The following is an 18,846-nucleotide window of genomic DNA, read 5'->3' as shown; positions in this document are numbered from 1 at the left end:
GTTTTTCCCCCTTTTAACTCACTTCTGCAAACACACAGGCATATAATAAAATGCAAGCTCTGTAAGATGTTATTGTAAGACTCCTACTGACACAGAAAAAGGTGGCAGCAAGGATTACTCTCATTGTTGGAAAGTATCAGCAGAACTAAAGAAGTCCCAGAAAATGCAATTTGTCATTTTCAGAATGTAGCACTCCTGGCAGATAGGTCAGTAGGTATAAGTAATTATGACAGAGAAAAGGCAGGAGGACATACAAGTGATGCTGACTTTATGATTTTTCTACTCTTTAGAACATTTCACTGTGACAATACTTGATAGTAATATGTTTCTGTTACTATTGTTACAACAGTGGCAAATATGGACGACCACATTTTCTAATTGGTATGCCTGAGATCTTTAATAGACTAATTTGTTTTTTTTAATAAATGTGGACCTAAATTTGTAGCACTGGTCACCTGATCACTGATTGAGGCAACCTTCTTGAGACCCATGTAAAATAAACAAATCTGTCTACACTGAAATTATCATTTTTTAAATCTAAAGACATTAAAACCAGGTAAGTGAATCATCATCAAATAATTCACATCAGTTCCTTTAATTAGTCATAGAGATGTACAGCATGGAAACAGATCCTTTGGTCCAACTTGTCCATGCTGACTAGATATCCTAACTGAATGTATTCCCATTTGCCAACACATGGTCCATATCCTTTTAAACCCTTCCAATTCATATATCCATCCAGATGCCTTTGAAATTCTGTAATTGTACTTGCCTTGATGTGTGTCTGAGAAAGTTAACAAACAGTGAAATTTACAACTGATCTTGGAGGAACGGTTTGGACGAAGTCACAGCACAGAAACAGTTAAGTTAATTGTTTTAAGTGTGGCCTACAGAAAGTCTGCAGTAGTGAGTAGAATGTGTTCTTTCTTGATTATATGTTTTTGGAGATATGTCTCTTGATTAAACTTAAAATATAAGCCATAACTATTAATTTAACATGGGGCAGTGTCTTGTAGAGGAATAAGATGGTGTTATTTTCTGGGTCTGTAGATTGTGAAGGAGCAAAAATGGCCTTTAGTAGAGTGATATGTACTTCTTGTCAGATGTGGGAGTTTAAAGAGAGTTTATGGGTTACTGCGGAGTATATCTGCAATAAATGCTGTTGGTTGCTAATCCTTTCAGATCAATAGATTGGTTGAAGAGACAGTTAGAGGCAATGGGAATCTACAACAGCAATGGTATGAGATGGATGACAGTTATAGGAAGGGGGGAAAGTCTCAGATACAGTCACATAGATGAATTAACTCTAGGAAAGGTAAGAGAGGTAGGCAGTTAGTGCAGGAGTCTTCTGTGGCTATCCCCATTTCAAACAAGTGTACTGTTTTGGAAAATGTAGGGAGTGATTGATTCACAGGGGAACATAGCACGAACAGCCAAGTTTCTGGTATTGAGACTGGCTCTAACATAACAAGGGGTATGTCGGATTCCAAGAGATCAATTGTGTTAGGGGACTCTCTAGTCTGAGATACAGACAGACGTTTCTGTGGCCAGCAGTGAAAAGTCAGAATGGTGTGTTGCTTCCCTGGTGCCAGGATCAAGGATGTCTCAGAGAGGGAGCAGAATGTTCTCAAGGGGGAGAGGGATGAGCAAGAGGTCATTGTCCACATTGGAACCAACGACATAGGAAGGGGAAATGTTGAGATTCTGAAGGAAGATTACAGAGAGCTGGGCAGGAATTTAAACAGGAGGTCCTCAAGAGTAGTAATATCTGGATTATTCCGAGTGAGGGCAGGAATAGAGGATAGAGCAGATGAATGCATGGCTGAGGAGCTGGTTCAAGGGAGAAGGACTCACATTTTTGGATCATTGGAATCTCTTTTGAGATAGAAGTGACCCGTACAAAAAGGATGGATTGCACCTAAATTGGAAGGGGACTAATGTACTGGCAGGGAGATTTGCTAGAGCTGCTTGGGAGGATTTAAACTAGTAAGGTGGAGGGGTGATGGGACCCAGGAAGATAGTGAGGAAAGAGATCAATCTGAGACTGGTACAGTTGAGAATAGAAACAAGTCAAACAGTCAGGGCAGGCAGGGACAAGGTAGGACTAATAAATTAAACTGCATTTATTTCAATGCAGGGGGCCTAACAGGGAAGGCAGGTGAACTCAGGAACATGGGACTGGGATATCATAGCAATTACAGAAACATGGCTCAGGGATGGGCAGGACTGGCAACTTAATGTTCCATGATATAAATGTTACCGGATGGATAGAAAGGGAGGCAAGAGAGGAGGGTGTTGGCATTTTTGATAAGGGATAGCATTACAGCTGTACTGAGGAAGGATATTCCCGGAAATACATCCAGGGAAGTTATTTGGGTGGAACTGAGAAATAAGAAAGGGATGATCATGTTTTTGGGATTGTATTATAGACCCCCTAATAGTCAGAGGGAAATTGAGAAACAAACGTGTAAGGAGATACCAGCTGTAAGAATAATAGGGTGGTTATGGTAGGGGATTTTAACTTTCCAGACATAGACTGGGACTGTTATAGTGTTAAGGGCTCAGATGGAGAGGAATTTGTTAAGTGTGTAGAAGAAACTTTTCTGATTCAGTACGTATTATACCTACTAGAGAAGGTGCAAAACTTGACCTACTCTTGGGAAATAAGGCAGGGCAGGTGACTGAGGTGTCAGTGGGGGAGCACTTTGGGGCCAGTGACCATAATTTTATTAGATTTAAAATAGTGATGTAAAAGGATAGACCAGATCTAAAAGTTGAAGTTCTAAATTGGAGAAAGGCCAATTTTGACGGTATTAAGCAAGAACTTTAAAAAAGCTGATGGGGGCAGATGTTCACAGGTAAAGGGACGGCTGAAAAATGGGAAGCCTTCAGAAATGAGATAACGAAAATCCAGAGAAAGTATATTCCTGTCAGGGTGAGAGGAAAGGCTGGTCGGTATAGGGAATGCTGGATGACTGAAGAAATTGAGGGTTTGGTTAAGTCAAAAAAAAAGCATATGTCAAGTATAGACAGTATAGATCGAGTGAATCCTTAGAACAATATAAAGGCAGTAGTAGTAGTATACTTAAGAGGGAAATCAGAAGGGCAAAAAGGGGCATGAGATTGCTTTGGCAAATAGAATTAAGGAGAATCCAAAGAGTTTTGACAAATACGTTAAGGATAAAAAGGTAACTAGGGAGAGAATAGGGCCCTAGGAGAAAGTGAGGACTGCAGATGCTGGAGATGAGAGCTGAAAAATATGTTGCTGGAAAAGCACAGCAGGTCAGGCAGCATCCAAGGAGCAGGAGAATTGACATTTTGAGTATAAGCCCTTCTTCAGGAAAATAGGGCCCCTCAGAGGTCAGCAAGGCAGCTTTTATGTGGAGCTGCAGAAAATAGAGGCGATATTAAAAGAGTATTTTGCATCAGTGTTTACTGTGGAAAAGGACATGGAAGATATAGAATGTAGGGAAATAGATGGTGACCTCTTGAAAAATGTCCATATTACAGGGGAGGATGTGCTGGATGTCTTGAAATGCATAAAGATGGATAAATCTATAGGATCTGATCAGGTGTCCCCTAGAACTCTTTGAGAAGGTAGGGAAGTGATTGCTGGGCCTCTTGCTGAGATATTTATATCATCGATAGTCACAGGTAAGGTGCCAGAAAACTGGAGATTGGCTAACGTGGTGCCACCGTTTAAGATGGGTGGTAAGGACAAGCCAGGGAACTATAGATCAGTGAGCCTGACGTCAGTGGTAGGCAAGTTGTTGGAGGGAATCCTGAGGGATCGAATGTACATGTGTTTGGAAAGGCAAGGACTGATTAGGGATAGTCAACATGGTTTTGTGCGTGGGAAATCATGTCTCACAAACTTGATTGAGTTTTTCATAGAAGCAACAAAGAAGATTGATGAGGGCAGAGCAGTAGATGTGATCTATATGGACCTCAGTAAGGCATTTGATAAGGTTCCCCATGGTAGATTGGTCTGCAAGGTTAGATCTCATGGAATACAGGGAGAACTAGCCATTTGGATACAGAAATGGCTCAAAGGTAGAAGACAGAGGATGGTGGTGGAGGGTTGTTTTTCAGACTGGAGGCCTGTGACCAGTGGAGTGCTAGAAGGATCGGTGCTGGGTCCTCTACTTGTCATCATTTATATAAATGATTGGGTGTGAGCATAAGAGGTACAGTTAGAAAGTTTGCTGATGACACCAAAATTGGAGGCGTAGTGGAGAGTGAAGACGGTTATCTCAGATTACAACAGGATCTTGATCAGATGGGCCAATGGGCAGATGGAGTTTAATTCAGATAAATGCGAGGTGCTGCATTTTGGGAAAGCAAATCTTAGCAGAACGTATACACTTAATGGTAAGGTCATAAGGAGTGTTGCTGAACAAAGAGACCTTGGAGTGTAGGTTCGTAGCTCCTTGAAAGTGAGTCACAGGTAGATAGGATAGTGAAGAAGGTGTTTGGTATGCTTTCCTTTATTGGTCAGAGTATTGAGTACAGGAGTTGGGAGGTCATGTTGCAGCTGTACAGGACATTGGTTGTGGCACTGTTGGAATATCGCTTGCAATTCTGGTCTCCTTCTTATCAGAAAGATGTTGTGAAATGTGAATGGGTTCAGAAATAATTTACAAGGAAGTTGCCAGGGTTGAAGGATTTGAGCTATAGGGAGAGGCTGAACAGGCTGGGGCTGTTTTCCTTGGAGCGTCGGAGGCTAAGGGGTGACCTTATAGAGGTTTATAAAATTATGAGGGGCATTGATAGAATAAATAGACAAAGTTTTTTCCCTGGGGTGGGGGAGTCCAGAACTAGAGGACATAGGTTTAGGGTGAGAGGGGAAAATATTAAAGAGACCTACGGGGCAACTTTTTCACGCAGAGGATGGTACATGTATGGAATGAGCTGCCAGAGGAAGTGGTGGAGGCTGGTACAATTGCAATATTTAAGAGGCATTTGGATGGGTTTATGAATAGGAAGGGTTTGGAGGGATATGAGCCAGGTGCTGGCAGGTGGACTAGATTGGGTTGGGATATATGGTCGGCATGGACGAGTTGGACCAAAAGGTCTGTTTCCATGCTGTACATCTCTATGACTCTTTGACTCCACCACTTCCTCTGGCACTCATTCAATACATGCACCATCCTTTGCGTGAAAAAATTGCCCCTTGGGTCTCTTTTCCATCTTTCCCATCTTACTTTAACCCTATGCCCTCTAGTTCTGGACTCCCCTTTCAAGTTTCACAAAATCCTTCCGATATCATACTCATGATTATTTCACATATTGGAGATGATTGGACCATTTGTCAGATTGCTAGCTTAGAAACTCAATAGAGCTACTCCTAGAAGTCCAAACTGAACAATATTTCAACAGGTGCTTTGAGCAGAAGGGAGAAGGAAAAATAGATTCATATGGGCAGATGGTGGAAAATTTAATCTCTTTCTCTCACTCTGCCCTCTCACCCCACCCCGATCCTCATCACCTTAAACTTTAGCTTCCAGTTTAAAAGCAACTTTGTAAAATTATCATTCCCTGAGAACTGAAAGATACTGATGGGTTTCACTACTGCTGAGGATATAAGCCAATCATTAAATAATACTGGCCTTATCTTAACAATCTCACATCTTGAGGACTCTAAGGATGTTTAACTTTACAACCTTTATCTTGACTGTCTGCATTAGAGACTCCATTTCAATATTATCTGTGTTTGTGTATGTGTTTGTTTTTCTCAGTTTGCATGTATTAATATTCCTCTATTTCAGGAGAACCTTCTAATTGACTCGTTCATGTAGATCCAGTAGTTATATCTTTTATGACATGACCTCCAGCTTCATGCAAAAAAATTGTTGCAATTGATATTTAAGAGGGGAGCCAATTCTTCCCTTTCCCCTGGTTGTAATACTATTTGAAGAAAAGAAATTACGTGGAGGCTTTTCTGATTGCTACATCAGTTTGACTGAAGAATCCATTTCTAGACTGGAAAGAGCAGAGGTATAGGCAGAAACAGCGAGGATGAAGAAATGGTTGGCAATATAATGTTGTATGTCAGGGCCAAATGCTGCTTGGTTATCTCCTTGTCTTGATTCCTTTAACATTTCGAGAATCATGGAATGATACAGCATTGAAGGAAGCCTTTTCTCCATCACTGCTGCTCTTTGAAAGAACTAAGCAATTTGTCACACTCCCCTCCTTTTTCCTTTCTAAAAGACTTTTCTTTAAAATCTGTATCCTCCACCCAATTAAACAGTCTACTCTGGGACACAAAAATGGGCTGCTTAAAAATGTTATCCTAATCGCACCTCAGGTACTAAATATCATATTTATTGGCTTTATATCCAATCCCCATTATTCATTTTTAACTTAACCACTTCCTGTAGGCTCTGTCAATTATTCTTAGTCATCTGCTCACCCCCAGACTTTAGTAAAGTTTTATGTTCTGAGATTTTAATCTCACTTTTCATCAGTCTTTCTTATTCTGCTGAAACTATAATTTGCTTTCTACTGATTTTGAAAAAGCAACCATTTGTACAGCAAGTTCTCTTTTCATCTAAACAAGCCTATATATTCTGTTCAAAATGAAAGAAAATGTAAAATATTTATTTTAAAAGCAGCAGTGAAAGGAAATACAAATAAAGCATTTGTATTTTTAAGAACTTCTTTATGTTTAGATTTTAATGCTCATCTCAGATGGGAAAATACACACCGCAATATTTATGTGCCATTGAATTGATTTTACTCTAGCAGATTGCTTAAAAGGCTCTCTGGATGATTGTAGTTGTGCTAATTGGGCAGCAATCTCAGGAAAAAGAATCTGTTTTTGAACTACTGACCCCTGCTTGTATGTTTAATGCGACAAAACCAAACTTGTCAGATGGAAAATTTCCCCTTACAAGTATTTATAAACAGTGCACATCAGTCTCACCTAATTTACCATGCCAAATATAAATATTTTCAACATTTTAGTAGCTTGAGGTTAGCTGTACAGCAAACCTTAGACATTATAAAATATGGATAAAACTGATATTCTGCCTTGAGACATGTTTACAGCTCCTGAGATTTGCAAGTCCGTATGTTTACTAGCACCCATCCAAAGTTAAAACTTTAATCTCATCGGTAGAATCATTGGCAAGATATTATTAAGCCTAAGGAAGATTAGACTTTTTTTTACAGGTAATGAAAGACATTCCAGACCAGTAGATATGCATTCCTTATTTTTAACAGACAGATTTATTGTATTTAATACAAACCTTGCTGCACTATTATTTCTGTTCAATGCTTCCTATTCACCTGTCATGTATTTCTTGAATTGTAAACTTTCTATCGATTTAAACAAAAATGTTTGACAATCTAGCTTTACAAAAAATTAGATGTTATGATTGGATGCTTTTGGTGTGGTGCCTTTGAGAATATATTGGTGAAGGGAATGAATGTTGAAGGTGGTGAATGGGGCATAAATCAAGAGTGCGGCTTTGTCCTGGAGGGAGTTGAGTTTCCCAAATGTTGTTGAAGCTACAATCATCTAAGCAAGTGGGGAGTGTTCCATCATACTCCTGACTTATATCTTGTAAATGGTAGACAGGTACTGGGAAGACAGGGGGGGAGTTCCAGGATTTCTTAGCTTCTGATTTGCTCTCGTAGTCACAGTATTTATAGTGTTTTTTTAAAATAAACTGTTCAGACACATTATGACACATTATGACACATCTCTGGAGCAGGTAGGACCTATGCTTTCTGGCTCAAGTGTAGGTGCATTACCACTGCACCACAATCATTAAATGGCTGGTTCTGTTCAGTTTCTAACAAATGACTATTTCCTCCTCCAGGATGTTTGTAATGAGGGTTTTAATGATGGACAAAACATTGAATATCAATGATGTAATTCATACATCATCCAAAATGACCCGAGCTCATTTGATAATCCTCAGCACCACTTTCCTGCTTTTCCTCCATAACACTTGATTCCCTTACTGATTATAAAAATCTATCTCAGCCTTAAATATAATTAATAAAACAACTCAGCCGCTGCGCTAAATTCCATTAATTCCAAATTCACTGCCTTCAGAGAGAGAAAACAAAACATTTTTTTTTATTTGAACAATTCCTTGATCATGACCTCTGGTCTTAGACTCTCCCATCAGGTGGAACAACCTTCCCACATCTACTCTGTAAAGTCCCCGAAAGATCTTATATGTTGCTTCTCATTATTCTAAATTCCAATGAGCACAACCTAATCAACCTTTCCTTACACAATAACCTCAGAGTATCCAGGAATAACTTATTGAATCTTCTCTGGTCTGCCTCAAATATCAGTAAATTCTTCCTTCGATAAAGGGACCAAAATTATTCATAGTATTCAAGGTAAGATCTAAGCAGTGCCTTGTTTCATTTTGTCAAGATATCCTTATTTTTATATGAATTGCAATTGAAATAAAGGCCAACATTCCATTTGCCTTCCCTATTGTCTGCTGAGTTTATCTGCTAGTTTTTCTTAATTATGCACATATCTCAAATACCTCTATGCTATAGTTCTCTGCAATCTTTTTCTATGTACAGAGGAACCTCGATTATCCAGCATTCGATTATCCGAATTTTGGATTAACCGAACAAGATCACAAGGTCCCAATGCTTGGCTAAACTATGTTATCCAGCCTTCGATTATCCATACAAAATACTCCCCGCCCGTGATATTTGGATAATCACGGTTCCCCTGTACATGATATTCAGATCCTGTAATCTTCCTGTCAAAGTGCACACCCTCACATTTTTCCACATGCTATTCCATCACTTAAGTTTAATATCCCTCTGTAGATTTTTTGGTCATCCTTATCACTCACCTTCCCACCTCTTTTTGTGCCCTCTTCCAATTCATTACTAGATATTGTAAATAATATGGCACTGACCCTAAAGGCATGATAATAGGTACAGGCACTGTCCTGAAAATGTCCCTTCATCCCGACTCTGTATTTTATTATTTAGCCAATCTTGTGTCCATTCTAGTTAACAACCTTCAAAACAATAGGGTCTTACTTAGTCACACTATGCATGGTACCTTATCGAATGCCTTCTGGAAATTCAAACATATTACATCTATTGCTTCCCCTTTATCTACTCTGCTTGTTACTTCTTCAAAGAATTATAATAAATTTGTCAGACATCGTTTTCCCTTCATGAAGTCATGGTGAATCTGCTTGATCATATTATATATTTCTAAATGTTCTGCTGTTACATCTTTTATTATAGAAAGTCTGAAAAGTCCAGGAAAATTCCTATTGAAACCCCCCACAGCAATCTTAATTGATTTTACACTCCTGCCAAATAGGTCACTGTTATTGCTCTGAAACCATCTCTGGCAAAAGAGGTGAGATAGATATGCTTTGTCAGGAATAGTACTATTCAGAATTTTTTAAATGAAATTAGTAGGCACAGTGTGTAAGCATCTAGCAAAAGGTCACTTCGGTTCTATCTCTGGAAAAACACATTGACTATTAGTGCTATTGTAACTGCTAGGGACAGTCAAAGTAAATGTTTCTCTCAAAATGTCTTGTACTCCTATTTGACTTCTTAACCACTCAAGTGTTTGACAGGAGCTACCAAATGGCATTGAAGTTTGGACCAATGTGATGTTCAAAAGGAAGAGGAACACTTGGATAAGGGTTGTTCTGCTATAATGCACGTTTCTTTAACACAAATTCACTGTAACTCGATTGACAAATTGAGGACACTGTTTCTAAAGGAAGAACTTTTAAAACATACGTTGGCTATTACGTGATTACATCACCAACACTTTAAGCGCTGTTTTCTAAAGCATGATTTTTGTGTAATGGGGGTTGCACAAGAACTCAACCATTGCATTATAGAAGAACTACTTGTACCTAAAATAACTGTACAGAGGCCGGTATCCTATCACCAAGTCACTCTGTATTTATGTGTATAGAATATATGGGCTCACAACCAGCTCAGAGCCAGTCCCTAGAATGAAAGACATTGTCTGAATGGCCTGTTTATTCTTTTTTTTTCTTTTTTTTTGCCAGTGAGTGCACTGTTTAATTTTTTTTTTGCCAGTGAGTGCACTGTTTTTTTTTAACACCCACACTACTGCCTAACCGTGGTAGTGCTTATTTATTCCCCAGCACCCATGGTGTGTGTGTGCAGGTGTGAGACACAGTGAAAGACACAAAGTGCACGAATCTTTATTCAATTTCCACCACCAGGAAGATAGGAAAACACCCGGGTGACCAGTGACAAACACTGCCCTTCACATCAAAGGGCAGTGCTGTGTGACCAAAACAGTGAAGGGGAGGGGAGGGACTAAATCAAAATAGAGTTGGAGGGAGAAATAGCCCTCCTGTTTATCTTTTTTATTCTCTCCTGTTTATTTTTTTTAATTTTTCTTTTTAACCCCCACACTACCACCTAAGTGCAGTAGTGCTTATTTTTTCCCCAGCACCCATGGTGTGTGTGTACAGGTGTGAGACACAGTGAAAGACACAAAGTGCACAAATCTTTATTCAATTTCCACCACCAGGATGAATCGCCTGTTTATTTTTTTATTTTTTTTTTAATTTTTTTTTCTGGAGGGAGAAATGATGCACTCCATTCCCTGCGGAATCCCCTTTTTATTTTTTTTTTATTTTTTTTTGTTCTTTTAACCCCCACACTACCACCTAAGTGCGGTAGTGCTTATTTTTTCCCCCAGCACCCATGGTGTGTGTGTGCAGGTGTGAGACACAGTGAAAGACACAAAGTGCACAAATCTTTATTCAATTTCCACCACCAGGATGAATCGCCTGTTTATTTTTTTATTTTTTTTTTAATTTTTTTTTCTGGAGGGAGAAATGATGCACTCCATTCCCTGCGGAATCCCCTTTTTATTTTTTTTTTATTTTTTTTTGTTCTTTTAACCCCCACACTACCACCTAAGTGCGGTAGTGCTTATTTTTTCCCCCAGCACCCATGGTGTGTGTGTGCAGGTGTGAGACACAGTGAAAGACACAAAGTGCACAAATCTTTATTCAATTTCCACCACCAGGATGAATCGCCTGTTTATTTTTTTATTTTTTTTTTAATTTTTTTTTCTGGAGGGAGAAATGATGCACTCCATTCCCTGCGGAATCCCCTTTTTATTTTTTTTTTATTTTTTTTTTGTTCTTTTAACCCCCACACTACCACCTAAGTGCGGTAGTGCTTATTTTTTCCCCCAGCACCCATGGTGTGTGTGTGCAGGTGTGAGACACAGTGAAAGACACAAAGTGCACAAATCTTTATTCAATTTCCACCACCAGGATGAATCGCCTGTTTATAGCTGTCAGCCTGGGGTCCCTAATAGGCCCAGGTTAACATTCCCCAATCAACGATGTCATAGTCAATGAGATTCACTTTGCCTGGTTCCAATCACTACAGGGCTTAAAAATGTGTTGCTGGAAAAGCGCAGCAGGTCAGGCAGCATCAAAGGAGAAGGAGAATTGACGTTTCGGGCAGAAGCCCTTCTTCAGGAATGAGGAGGGTGTGCCAAGCAGGTTAAGATAAAAGGTAGGGAGGAGGGACTTGGGGGAGGAACGTTGGAATGCGATAGGTGGAAGGAGGTTAAGGTGAGGGTGATAGGCCGGAGAGGGGGTGGGGGCGGAGAGGTCGCGAAGAAAATTGCAGGTCAAGAAGGCGGTGCTGAGTCTGAGGGTTGGGACTGAGAAAAGATGGGAGGAGGGGAAATGAGTAAGCTGGAGAAATCTGTATTCATCCCTTGTGGTTGGAGGGTTCCTAGGTGGAAGATGAGTCGCTCTTCCGCCAGGCGTCGTGTTGCCATGGTCTGGCGATGGAGGAGGCCAAGGACCTGCATGTCCTTGGCGGAGTGGGAGGGGGAATTAAAGTGTTCAGCCAAAGGGCGGTTGGGTTGGTTGGTGTGGGTGTCCCAGAGTGTTCTCTGAAATGTTCCGCAAGTAGGTGGCCTGTCTCCCCAATGTATCATCGGGTGCAGCGGATGCAGTAAATGATGTGTGTGGAGGTGCAGGTGAATTTCTGATGGATATTGAAGGATCCCTTGGAGCCTTGGAGGGAAGTGAGGGGGGAGGTGTGGGCGCAAGTTTTGCATTTTTTGCGGTTGCAGGGGAAGGTGCCGGGAGTGGAGGTTGGGTTAGTGGGGGGTGTGGATCTGACAAGGGAATCGCGGAGGGAGTGGTCTTTCCGGAACGCTGATAGGGGTGGGGAGGGAAATATATCCTTGGTGGTGGGGTCTGTTTGGAGGTGGCGGAAATGATGAAGGATGATCCGATGTATCTGGAGGTTGGTAGGGTGGTAGGTGAGGACTAGTGGGGTCCTGGTGGTGATTGGAGGGGCGGGATTCAAGGGCGGAGAAGCAGGAAGTGGAGGAGATGCGGTGGAGAGCATCGTCAACCACGTCTGAGGGGAAATTGCGGTCTTTGAAGAAGGAGGCCATATGGGTTGTTCGGTATTGGAATTGGTCCTCCTGGGAGCAGATGCGGCGAGTGCAAAGGAATTGGGAATATGGGATGGCGTTTTTACAGGGGGAAGGGTGGGAAGAGGTGTAATCTAGGTAGCTGTGGGAGTCAGTCAGTTTATAGTATACGTCCGTGTTGAGTCGGTCGTCCGAGATAGAGATGGAGAGGTCTAGGAATGGGAGGGAGGAGTCTGAGATGGTCCAGGTAAATTTGAGGTCAGGGTGCAAGGTGTTAGTAAAGTGGATGAACTGTTCAAGCTCTTCGTGAGAGCACGAGGTAGCGCTGATACAGTCATCAATGTAGCGGAGGAAAAGGTGGCGGATGGTGCCAGAGTAGCTGCCGAAAATGGACTGTTCCACATATCCAACGAAGAGGCAGGCATAGCTAGGGCCCATGCGGGTGCCCATGGCTACTCCTTTGGTTTGGAGGAAGTGGGAGGATTGGAAGGAGAAGTTGTTAAGAGTGAGGACCAGTTCAGTCAGTCGAAGGAGAGTGTCAGTGGAAGGGTACTGGTTGGTTTGGTTGGAAAGGAAGAAGCGGAGGACTTTGAGTCCTTCGTGATGGGGGATGGAGGTGTACAGGGACTGGATGTCCATGGTGAAGATAAGGCGTTGGGGCCGGGGAAGCGAAAATCATGGAGGAGGTGGAGGACGTGGGTGGTGTCCCAAACGTAGGTGGGGAGTTCTTGGACTAAGGGGGACAGGACCATGTCAAGGTATGCAGAAATGAGTTTGGTGGGGCAGGAGCAGGCTGAGACAATGGGTCGGCCGGGGCAGTCAGGTTTGTGGATTTTGGGCAGGAGGTAGAAACGGGCGGTGCAGGCTTGTGGGACTATGAGGTTGGAGGCGGTGGATGGGAGATCCTCTGAGGTGATGAAGTTATGGATGGTCTGGGAGATGATGGTTTGGTGGTGGGAGATGGGGTCATGGTCAAGGGGGCAGTAGGAGGAAGTGTCTGCGAGCTGGCGTTTAGCCTCAGCAATATAAAGATCAGTGCGCCAAACTACCACCGCGCCTCCCTTGTCTGCCGGTTTGATGGTGAGGTTGGGGTTGGAGCGGAGGGAGTGGAAGGCTGCATGTTCCGAGGGTGAGAGGTTGGAGTGAGTGAGAGGGGTGGAGAGGTTGAGGCGGTCAATGTCACAGCGGCAGTTGACTATGAAGAGATCAAGGGCGGGTAAGAGGCCAGCACAGGGTGTCCAGGTGGATGGGGTGTGTTGGAGGTGGGAGAAGGGGTCGTCAGAGGATGGGCGAGAATCCTGGTTGAAGAAGTAGGCGCGGAGGCGAAGGCGGCGGAAGAAATGCTCGATGTCTCGCCTGTGTTGAATTTGTTAATCCGGGAGAGTAGGGGGATGAAGGTGAGGCCTCTGCTGAGGACTGATCTTTCATCCTTAGAGAGGGGGAGGTCTGGAGGGATGGTGAAAATACGACAGGGCTGGGAGCTAGGACCTGGTGTGGGGCTGGAACTGGGAGTGGGGGTGGGGTTCGCCCGGGGGCAGGGATCGGTGCAGGGACGGGGATCGGCGCGGGGGCGGGGTTAGGCATGGGGATGGAGATCGACGCGGGGGCGGGGATCGGCGCGGGGGCGGAGACACATTCAGCGTGGTCGGTGTGTAGGCGAGTGTCATCACTGGGGGCGGAAGTACATGCGGCGAATGCAGAAACTCCGGGGACTAAAGTGGCTGCGACGAATGCAGAAACCGTGTTGTTCCCGGTGGCTGTGGACCCCGCCGAGGCCGGGAATCTGTCGGTGATGGTCTTCCTGGCGATCGTGGAGGCGGTTGTCTGGGCGGCAATGGCGGAGGTTGCATAGGCAGTGGGGGCGGAAGTGACGTCATGGTTCACGGCGGCGGTTGCTGTAGCGGCCGCATTGTTAATGGCGCCCAATCGCTTCCGGAGGCTGATGGAAGATTCAGGAATGGTTGAGGAATCCGGAGTTTGGGGGTAAGTACATGAAAGTTTTTGGTACTTACTGTCTTTAATTTCCGATATGGCTCGGAAGAACTGTTTGTTCAGTGTATGAATTCTTCTGAGGATGAAGAACAGCAAAGGTCCTTTGCAGGTCTGTCAGAGTGTTGTCCTGAGCTGGAGTAGGGCTGACTGCAGGGAATGTAAGTAGCAGCGCATGGCTGCGAGCGTGGAGCGGAGGATCCGGAGGGAGGTCTGTTGCTGGAGGCTTTGGATTTGTTGTAGGTAATGGTTGTCCTGGTTGGGTCCAAATTTTGTTGGTCTGAACGTAGTGCGGAGACCATGCGGGGTCAGTCAGTTCCGTAGACAGGTGCTGAGGAAAGAGATGTGGCTGTGGTAGCAAATCTATTTGAGGATGTGGCTGAAGAGCTTCAGGGCAGATGAGATGACCTGGGGGGTGCAGTGAGAGAGGGACTCACTGAGATCCTTGTAGAGGGAGGAGGAGAGCTTCTTCAAGGTAGGCATCCTTGCAAGAGAATTCGCAGTAGGTTAAAATCAACTAGGTGAAAGTGAGGACTGCAGATGCTGGGGATCTGAGCTTAAAAATGTGTTGCTGGAAAAGCGTAGAAGGTCAGGCAGCATCAAAGGAGAAGGAGAATCAACGTTTTGGGCATAAGCCCTTCTTCAGGAATGAGGAGGGTGTGCCAAGCAGGCTAAGATAAAAGGTAGGGAGGAGGGACTTGGGGGAGGGACGTTGGGAATGCGATAGGTGGACGGAGGTTAAGGTGAGAGTGATAGTCCGGAGAGGGGGTGGGGGCGGAGAGGTCGGGAAGAAGATTGCAGGTCAAGAAGGCGGTGCTGAGTCTGAGGGTTGGGACTGAGAAAAGATGGGGGGAGGGGAAATGAGGAAGCTGGAGAAATATGTATTCATCGGATCATCCTTCGTCATTTCCGCCACCTCCAAATGGACCCCACCACCAAGGATATATTTCCCTCCCCACCCCTATCAGCATTCCAGAAAGACCACTCCCCCCGCGACTCCCTTGTCAGATCCACACCCCCCACCAACCCAACCTCCACTCCCGGCACCTTCCCCTGCAACTGCAAAAAATGCAAAACTTGCGCCCACACCTCCCCCCTCACTTCCCTCCAAGGCACCAAGGGATGCTTCAATATCCATCAGAAATTCACCTGCACCTCCACACACATTATTTACTGCATCCGCTGCACCCGATGTGGCCTCCTATACATTGGGGAGACAGGCAGCCTACTTGCGGAACGTTTCAGAGAACACCTCTGGGACACCAACACCAACCAACCCAACCATCCCGTGGCTGAACACTTTAATTCCCCCTCCCATTCCGCCAAGGACATGCAGGTCCTTGGCCTCCTCCATCGCCAGACCATGGCAACACGACGCTTGGAGGAAGAGCGACTCATCTTCCACCTAGGAACCCTCCAACCACAAGGGATGAATACAGATTTCTCCAGCTTCCTCATTTCCCCTCCTCCCACCTTTTCTCAGTCCCAACCCTCAGACTCAGCACCGCCTTCTTGACCTGCAATTTTCTTCCCGACCTCTCTGCCCCCATCCCCTCTCCGGACTATCACCCTCACCTTAATCTCCTTCCACCTATCGCATTCCCAACGTCCCTCCCCCAAGTCCCTCCTCCCTACCTTTTATCTTAGCCTGCTTGGCACACCCTCCTCATTCCTGAAGAAGGGCTTATGCCCGAAACATCGATTCTCCTGCTCCTTGGATGCTGCCTGACCTGCTGCGCTTTTCCACATTTTTAAGCTCTGATCCCCAGCATCTGCAGTCCTCACTTTGTCCAATCACTACAGGACCTATTGTTCAATTGTTAGCCAGAATATCTTAAACAACTGTTCATTGTGGAATAGCTTAATGGGATCCAAGAAATCAGAGTGTGGAATTTGCTGCTCTCCCTCATGGTGATTTAATTGGACATGAAGGTAATGTGTAGGATGTCTAGTTGCCTTTCTGCTTCCACCCTGATTAAGTTTAATACAGGAAAGCTGATGGACAGCCTTACAGCCCTGCCACCAATTGAGGTACTTAAGTGGCCAGTAATGTACACACTTCAGGCATCATCCTGCTGCCATTGCTGCTGGGAGAAGTTTGTCAATCAAAGGTTCGCAGTGTCTGTTTGAGGGATCATGTATGGGGAAGGCGGAATAACTCACTGCATTTTGTTAGGTGAGATTCATGGCACGCAGTCAGTGATGGCTCCTTGTGACTTTTCTCAAGCAATCTTTCACTCTGCACCTCATAGAGTTTCTTCCTCAGGAAGTGGTACAGCCAGAGAGATGGTAGTGCTCCTACAGCCAAACTAACAGCTCTTCAGGTGCTGAAACCCAGGAATTACCTCTCACACTGTGCTGCTCAATTGTTATTATCAAAGACACGGAAAGGATACTTACTCATTGCTTCGCAGACAGGGAACTACTGGAGTTGATGGACACGGTGGTGGTGAGCAGGTCAGTCTTTGTTCTTGCAGAATTCCACATAAATCCACACCATCAGCACAAAGCCAGCTTGCAGCCCAGCTCCATCATGTGTTTTGAGTACAGCAGGATGCCCAACCATGTATGAAAAATATCAATGATCATCTGTGCTCTGCAAGTGTAAGGGCTACCATCTTCTCTCTCCTACCTCAGATTCATAGGACCACCATTCACCTTCTGGAATTCTTTCCAATAGTTCTTCCCTTTGAATTTTCCTGCTTGTTCACCTTCATTACTTTCTATTGCCCTTCTGTTGCTTGATAAAGTATTTGTCAAAACTTGCTTTCACAGCCATGTGTTGAAGAATGTGGTGCTGGGAAAGCAAAGCTGGTCAAACAGCATCCGATGAGCAGGAGAATCAACATTTCAAGCAAAAGCTCCTCATTAGGAATGACGGACAAGTGGGCTGAGAGATAAGTGGAGTGGGGTGGGAGTGATGGTGGTGGGGAGCGCGGGTGTTGGAGCTGGGGTGAATCGAAGCTGAGAGTGCACTAGGTAGATTAAGGTGGGAGTGATGGTGTAGGTTGGAGTGGAGGGTGAAGCGGATAGGTGGGACAGTTCAAGAGGGCAGTGCTGAGTTAGTTGGTTGCATCTGGGATAAGGTGGAGAGGAGGGAAATGAGGAAACTGGTGAAATACACATTGATCCCATGTGTTTGGAGGGTCACAAGATGAGGCGTTCTTCCTCCAGGTGTCAGGTGGCTACGGTTTGGTGGTGGAGGTGGCCCAGGATTTGCATGTCCTTGGCAGAGTGGGAGGGGGTGTTAAAGTATTCAGCCACAGGGTGGTGCAGTTGCTTAGTGTGTGTCCAGAGATGTTCTCTGAAATATTCTGTAATTTTGCATCCTGTCTCCCCAGTGTAGAGGAGACCTCATCGGGAGCAACAGACATAGTAGAGGACATGTGTGGCACTGCAGGTAAATCTCTGCCAGATGTGGCAGGATCCTTTGGGGCCTTGGATGGAAGTGAGGGGGGATGTGTGGGTGTAGGATTTGTACTTCTTGCGTTGGCAGGGGAAGGTGCCCAGAATGGAGGGTGCATTGGTAGGGGCCGTGGACCTAACAAGGGAATGGCGGACGGAATCGTCTCTCCAGAACACAGATAGGGGAGGGGAGGGGAATATATCCCTGGTGGTGGGGTCTGTCTGTAGCTGGTGGAAATGGTGAGAATGATCTGTTGTATCTGAAGGTTGGTAGGCTGGAAAGTGAGGACTAGGGCTGTTCTGTCCTTGTTGTGATTGGAAAGGTGAGATTCAGGGCAGAATTGTGGGAAGTGGAGGAGATGCGCTGGAGGGCATCATCAACCACTTGGGAGGGGAAATTGCGGTCCTTGAAGAAGGAGGCCATCTCGAATATTCTATTGTGAAAATGTCCTCCTGGGAGCAGATGCAGAAGAGACAGAGTGTGAGGAGGTGTAGTCCAGGTAGCTGTGGGAGTTGGTGGGTTTGAAGTAGATGTCTGTGTTGATTCGGTCACTGGAAATTGAGGAAAAGAAGTCCAGGAATGGGAGGAAGGTGTATGAGATAGTCCAATCTCCATCCTCTGTGATTGTGTTTGTTCTGACTTAGCCCTTGTGGATTCTAATCCATCCTTCATGTTGCAAATCCATTCAGGATTACAGTATATCTCCTTGATATACTCCTTGCACTGCTATTCTCGCCACTTCCTAAGATCCATGCTCAGTGCCATGCACTACCACATGCATACTCTTAAGATCTCCCTCTCCATCAACATCTCCTCACATTATATCAAAGCTATTCTGGTACCCTGTTCCATTACATTCAATTACTCATTCAACAACTTAACAAGAAACTTCTTCTCTTCCTTTGAAATGTTAAAGAATACAAGCTCCAAAAACTCACAGGTCCTGATATCTCTCTGTATTCTCCCACCCATCCTCTTCCCTGAATCCATTCTTTTTTCCATTCCCACTTCTTGTATCTAGTGTTCCAAGAGGCAA

The 18,846-nt window shown here is 44.4% G+C and overlaps 1 pseudogene; it reads right to left on the bottom strand.

Moving 5' to 3' along the window:
- LOC148145975 (uncharacterized) overlaps positions 1-14,887 on the bottom strand; it is a 116,226-nt pseudogene extending 101,339 nt beyond the window's left edge.
- Positions 14,888-18,846: the final 3,959 nt, after the last annotated feature.

Source organism: Chiloscyllium plagiosum, unplaced genomic scaffold, assembly GCF_037043375.1.
Source record: "Chiloscyllium plagiosum isolate Xiang-an unplaced genomic scaffold, Cpla_swu_hap1 HiC_scaffold_22, whole genome shotgun sequence".
Lineage (NCBI taxonomy): Eukaryota > Metazoa > Chordata > Chondrichthyes > Orectolobiformes > Hemiscylliidae > Chiloscyllium > Chiloscyllium plagiosum.
This window is presented reverse-complemented; position numbering and strand designations above follow the sequence as displayed.